The sequence below is a fragment of the Ruditapes philippinarum genome, unplaced genomic scaffold (assembly GCF_026571515.1).
Source record: "Ruditapes philippinarum isolate M1 unplaced genomic scaffold, ASM2657151v2 ctg521_1_1_1_1, whole genome shotgun sequence".
NCBI classification, from domain to species: Eukaryota; Metazoa; Mollusca; class Bivalvia; order Venerida; family Veneridae; genus Ruditapes; species Ruditapes philippinarum.
Window position 1 is genome coordinate 1 of NW_026865835.1, and position 5,769 is coordinate 5,769.

Sequence of the window (5,769 nt, forward strand, 5' to 3'; positions counted from 1 at the left end):
AGCGAGTTCAAATTTTCTTCTTATTGTTATATTTGGCAAAATTTTGAAATAACGACTTAAATTTGACGGCTTAGACAAATGATCTTTCCTTTTTGTAGACGAAATGAACATAGGTTAAGGCAACATGACAAGGCCGATATACGTTTCCGTATGTATCAGTTGAAATTTCCGCGTGTTAAAAAGTTCGCAAATTTAAAATTCCAGACATTCAGCGTGAGATTATAGAAGAGAATCGTGCAAGGGTAGAACTAAATGACATGTTGGTTGATAATTACACTAGAAACTCGCCTATTTGCGAAATTCGCCAATATTTCCACGCCGCTAAAGGCCCTGTCACACTAGACTGCGCCTTTACTGCGTTTGCACGGCGTTGTTAAATTTAACAAAGCGCCGCAAGATCGCAAGAAAAATCTGATATTTTTGATGACGTTGAGACTTCACGGCGTCTTCACGGAGACCATGGCGTCGCTACGGAGCTTCCACGGCGTTATAATGCGTTCCAACGGCGTTTTGATTGGCGATTGCCTGCGTTCGGACTGCGCTTCTATTGCGTTCTTTGCACTTCCACTGCGCTTTAACGGAGCTTACACGGAGCTCTCACGGCGTTCACACTGCGTACATATCGTGTTTCATATACTAGATATCACTGATTCTGAATAGTCGTGTACCTGCTGCAACTGCACGCAAACTAGCAATATTCCAGCTTGCCGTTCTTCATCCATTGTTAAAAAGACATTTTCTTGCAAACACGTTTTATATATAATCAGTGGAAACCCTCTATTAGGACTTCCAAAAGGACTAGTCTAAAGTCACAGTGATCGTAATTGCCGATGGTCTTAATAATGGCTATAATTATCAAGGCATATATATTTTATGACCACTCTATTTGAAATTTTATGTGTAAACATGTTTTTAAACAATTATATTATAACCTTCAAAACAATTTGCAGAAAATAACATTAAACCACTCTGAAGCTTTATACAATTTTCTTTTCATAAAAGTTGCAAGACCTGTTTCAGCAAGTGTCATGCTTTAGAGAATTCAAGCAGATGAATACCAATAAACTTGTGATCTAAATAGGTATTGACTGGAATATCAGTGGTCTCAATAGTGGGATTAGATAAATAAAACAATGCATTGGAACTGAAACTGGTGGTCTTAAAAGCGGATAAGTGGTGCGGTCTTAAGTGTGGACCATGCTACCATTAACATAAATAACAGGAAATCTCGTTCTTTTGAATATAAGTCTCAATACAGGGGTGATTTAAATTCCGAAGTGGTCTTAAGTAGGGATTCTACTGTACTGTATTCTGCAATATCAGATGAACGCAATAGAATCGCCTTAAAAGCGCAATGGTCGTGTCGTGACAGTGCCGTTAAGTCGTTGTAAGAGCTTTTGAGAAAAAAATACAGCTCCGTGTATGCGCCGTACACACGCAGTATAGGCGCGATAGAGACGCCGCACCATCTCTGTGCAAGCGCCATGGCTAACAAAGGCGTTCATTCGGCGATCGTTCTGTGCTTTCACGGCGCTCCTATTGCGTTGTAGGAGATGCTATTGAGTTGCTACGGCGTCCTTACCGCGATCCCACAGCGCTCTTATCAGAACGCCGAGTGACGGCGTTTGTTTTGAGCATGTTCAAAATGCGCGCTGTCAGTCGGCGATCTATGCGATGCCACTGCGATGCTGCGGCGATGCTACGGCGATGTTTGCGATCTTACTGCGCTCACCTCGGCGTGCTGAAATTTCTTTGGACGCCGTGAGAACGCCGTCCTAGTGTGACAGGGGTTTAACTTAACAACGTATACAGTATAATATTATGTCATTAATGAAATTCAAGGTTAGTGTGTCACTTTAAGATTTTTAACATTAAAAATGATTTGCATAAAATGGGACATACTAAAGTTTGTATTTGAAATGAATACCTTTTGATGTTTTTTAAAACCGATTTTCGTATAGTACATGCCTCCTCATCACGCATATACTTCATTCGCACCTGCATATTATTACTTTTTGGGAATTTGTTGAATTTATGACTTGCTCACTCTTAAGCACTAAAGAGCCATGGGTCTTTCTAAATTTCTCTAAAACCATTATTTAAACAGTGCCCTATCTAAAAAAGTAAACATTTATTTGTGTCTGCATGGGGCATAATGTGCCTTTAATAAATACGTAAAAAATAAAGAAGTTAAGTAGTGATCAGCTCATTAATAGAGGATATTGAATGAGTGTAAGTTTAATACTGAATTTATTGAACGAGTTAAATAATTTTATTTTTATTCAACGAGTTCAATAAATTTGCCAACTTCATTGTCTTTAATTAGCTAGGGATCCTTTTTTCAAGTCTTAGAAAATATTAACAAGTAATGCAATATGTTATTTTTTCAATACATTACTTGGTTAAACTGGACGCCACATTGAATTTACCAGGGCACAGTTTAGCCACCGCATTAATCCTGGGGAGACTGTCAAATAGTTTACCAGTACTAGTTGCCTTCACCTTCGCAAGAAACTCATAACTTCTGTACATTATATTGCGAATGAATGTAGACAGGATTTCAATCGAAACGACAGTGACCTGCACCGTCCAGGAATCGAACCCGTGTCACTTTACAGTCTCATGCTTTACGTATTGAGCTAACTATAGACGGTTTCTGTACGAGTCATGATTGCTCGGTACAAATAAGACAACAAAACGACGCAAAATGGCGTTAATGGCACTTTATTTCAGGCATCATGTGAATAATATACATGTACAAATGCAATATTTTTAAGTGTTATTTATTACAAGTTATACATGTTTATGATATATGTTCCTTAATCCTTACCACAATAAAAATAAAATCAAATCATTTTTGTATTGTTGTAGCTTATATATAGAGGATAATGAATGAGTGTAAATTCTATACTGAATTTATTGAACGGGTTGAATAAAGTTATATCATGCGAGTCTCTGGCAAGCATGATATTATTTTATTCAACCCGTTCAATAAATTCAGTATTGAAATTACACGAATATAATATTCTATTTATCACATACCCAAATTGAAAATAAAGAGTGTTTAAAGTGAAAAAGAATTATTTCAAGGGGGTCATACGATGCGCGAGCACCCTCAAAATTCTGATACCGCGAACACTTTATCACCTGGTATTTTGAACAAAAACGAGTCAAGTAAAACAATCAGAATAGATTGGAATTTAATATATTTTTCAAAGAAGATGTCCTTTATTCTAGTTTTAATATTCAAAATGCACAACTCTTCCCTTTCTCGTCAGTATTTCGCGTTGAATGAGATTTCGATTCTGGATACTGCGTACACCCGGCGTTGAAATGTTACAGAAATTGAGAAATTGTCGATTAAACTGAAAGTTTCAGACGACTAGAAGTTAGTTCATTGTAGAATCTATTTTAAAATATATATTTTCAATCTTTGTGAATTTCTGTATACGAAAAAAGTCTTAAAACGCACTGTTTACAGAAAATAAACATTATGATACTGCGTACACTCTCAAAAAATCAAGATACTGCGTATATTTTTTTCGAAGCAGTCTGTACATTAAGATTGGGCAAAACAGGTAGCATGGGCGAAGTAATAAGATCAAAGCACAGATGGCGCTGAACTTGTTTGGGTCTCAGAATGTCAGAAAGGTGAAGGTTGTGAGATTATAAACCAATTTGTTTTTGTATAGTGCCATAAATGCTGTTTCCAGTGTTGTAACTGTAGTAAATTGGTTATAAGACTAATTACAATGTTTATTTGGCTTAAACAATTAATAAAAAAACAACCTGGATTTGAACTCAAGCCTCAGCGAGCGTGTAACCCCTCAACCACAGGGAAATTATAAGATAACAGTCTGAAGAAAACCACATTATTCTAAATTAGGGTTTGTAACCCTTACTCATTTCGAGATATTTTGTTCACGGTAAACCTGTTGTTTAACACTGATGTTAATAATCATAGAGCTTAATATATGCATGTATATCTGTAAGGAATTACACAATATTAGAAATCTTTGACCAATCGAAAACTATTTTTTCTTTCCCATTGAAGGCTTGAAAATTAATGAGCCTGTAATTTGAAAAACTTTACGCATTGATCTCCCCTTAATTTTTCGGCGTTATTGTACTTATAAAGGGAAGTAACCACTTCGAGGAGTTTGGACTACTAATAAGCGTATCAGGATCTGAAATTTCGCTACCATTATTTGTTTGGTCTGACGACTCAAACAAATAAAAATCAAATCTTGTGTGTCCTCTCGGAAACAATTGTTTAAAATGTATGTCCTAGAAAATGAGAAAATGTATAGACCGGAATTTAATATTTTTCATACAATTTGTTTACAATTTACAAAATGTATGTAGTCAGATGACTTTTTTTGCAAGTATATAAATTAACACATTACGAATAGAAAAGAGGAAGAAATTCAGGTATATCATTCAGATATCATAATGACATGTACATACACTCACAAATTCATAAACGTTATCATCATGTTACATGGTTTAAGGAAAATTTATTTGAAAACAAAATTAATAACACCATGACATATCATAATCCTATTAACGTCCCGGACCCATTGACAAATGCAGTAAATAGTTCAAATTAAGAAAAGTGAGAATTAAACTTGAAAAGTTTTGATTTTAGTTTTTTTCTTCAGTATGTATTAATGTGCCACGAAATTATAATTTTGTAATTTTTCGTGTGTTGTTGCATAATTGAATAGTTTTTTTTTTTTTTTACAAATACTGTTGAAACAAAGTGATCCTACTTGCTTGGTGGTCTCAATAGTATAGTCAATAGAGGGTAATATTGCAGCCGCCATATAACCGTTATTGCAAACTTCCTTTTTACGAGAAAAAGTTTAATGTCTTCATAAGTTGACATCAGCCGTGTATATAAAACTATTTATTTAATTTTACTTACGAAATATGGTGCTATATCAGTCAAATATGTAGCATATGTGTTAAAAAAATATGAAAAATAATTATGAAAGTGGGTGGAGTCAAAACTTATATCAATTTTAGGGACTACTTTTTCAGATGATTTTCTGTGGCAGTCTGTAGCTTTAGCTACTCATTTTATTATCAGAAATTAGTTGGTTATCTTTTCTCAAGACTGTTCAAGTCAAAATGGTCGTGATAAATTATGTATTGTACTGCATTCCGCATCTTTAAATAGTCAGCTGAAGTTTTCGTAAACATTTTTTTGTTTTTGTTATTGTTATTTTCTTGAAGGTAAAATTAAATAAAAGGTTATATTTTCATTTTTCGTAAAATATGGTATATATTTTCACTTAACATAATTAAATTCAATAAATTTCACTCGCCGTTCCGGTTCGTGAAAATATATGGAATCTTCGTGAAAATATCGTCCATATTTCACTCAAACAAAAACATATCCTCTTACTAAACGTCACGTTTATCCAATGAAAATCGACGTTACAAACGTGCAATTTTATAAAAAGCAGATGACGTCACGTCAAAATATATGCACGACCTACAATACCATTTTACGAAGTCGCAAAAGAGGCACGGGTATGTGGTAAAGTATAATAATGTTCGGTTTTTCGTTCAAACGTTTTGTAATAAATCACTCAGGCCTTTTGGCCTTCGTGATTATATTCTTGAACTCAAACCGTACATAATTCTACAACTGATATTTATTTTCTAATAAGATACAATAGCCGAACTTATTTTCTCCATATGTATTTACAAACCGGCATATTTACGGCGCCATTTTGGAAACTCTGATAAAGAAAAAACAGC